Source organism: Tupaia chinensis, unplaced genomic scaffold (assembly GCF_000334495.1).
Source record: "Tupaia chinensis unplaced genomic scaffold, TupChi_1.0 Scaffold000477_1, whole genome shotgun sequence".
NCBI lineage: Eukaryota > Metazoa > Chordata > Mammalia > Scandentia > Tupaiidae > Tupaia > Tupaia belangeri.
In genome coordinates, this window is record NW_006159986.1 from 2246611 (window position 1) to 2248066 (window position 1456).

Genomic DNA, 1456 nt, shown 5'->3' on the forward strand with positions numbered 1-1456 from the left:
CTGCAAACTCATAGGCAAAGATGATTTTAATGATAGTTCTGACCAGTAACGACATCTCCAACAAGCTTATAAAGCACAAGTTAAACTTGCACTCTTTATTCAGGAACTTGAGATTATATTGAATCTCACTCATAAGCAATATCCCTACCAACACAGTGATTTCATTTTACTGCCATCGAAATGGAAATAGACACTATTTCTTTTTTTTTTTTTTTTGAGAGTTTTTTTTTTTGCTATAGGGCCCATGCACTCGCCAGAAAGACAGAGACAGAGAGACAGAAAGGGAGAAATCCCCCCCCCCCCCCCCAAGGAGGGATGACCAAGCTGCAGTCTCTTCTCCATTCTCCTCTCGGGATCTTGGGCACACACGCACACACACCTAGCATGAGTTTATGCCACTGGGTCTGGGACTTGAACCGCGGTCGACTGCATGGGAGTTTAGTGACATAGCCATTATGCCAACTGCTGGTCCCGAGACTATTACTTTCTTACAGAGTCAAAGAGAATGTGCCAAATTCAAAATTGTAACTTCATGACATGATATGGGAATAAAATTAATTTATATTTTTGAATTTGGGACTTATTTTGTACTGAAATGTATACTTTTCAACTTTAATGCCTGTATGTAAACTTTAAATAATTCTACTCAATATCTGTACAACATGTTTGATACATTATATATTTGCATTTTTATACATATACTAGACTGTAAACTTCTCAGGTAGGGACTATTTCTAATCTGCTTTTTATTCTGAGTTTTAGCCTAGTGTCTAGCTAAACTTCATCATTGCATTCCTGGAATTATTTCACTTGAAAGAACTTACTTCTTAATGTGTTTAAATATGTCAGTTAAATTAATTTCACTTGAAAAGGACTCTCCCTTAATTTTCTGGTATGCCTTAACAAATATTTATTCTGAATCCCCATGAATAGGAAGTAACTTCAGAAGTTGAAAAGAGAAATAGTTCTTATTTGTGGCATTTTATTTGGAAAGGGGGGCAACTTAATCAAGTTTCTGTTTTAGAATTTTTAGAAGTGAAAATTATTTTCTTTGACAGCTGCATAGATATACAGGCAAGTGGGATGTATAAAACAGGAACAGTCTTAGGCTTGTTGGCAAAGTAATTTCTTAAGCTGAGGCACAATGGAAAATGACTGAAGCCAGGATGAACTGTTCAAAAGAATTGACTTCCTTTTTTTTTTGGGTAGAGTTTTAAGAATATTGAAACTGGAGAAAAACTATATATGTGGTATTTACAGTTCTACAAATTTTTATTTAGTAATGTGGAACCCTCTTTTCATGTCAGGTTTGTTAATTTTTTGATCTTTGTGGAATTTTCTACTGGAGTTCTTTCCTTTACAAAATAGACCTTTGACTTTCTGTGATTTACTAATTACTTGCTCTGTAACACCTTGTGCTTTGAGTAACATTTTAAGATCCGATGAGTGAGTGAAA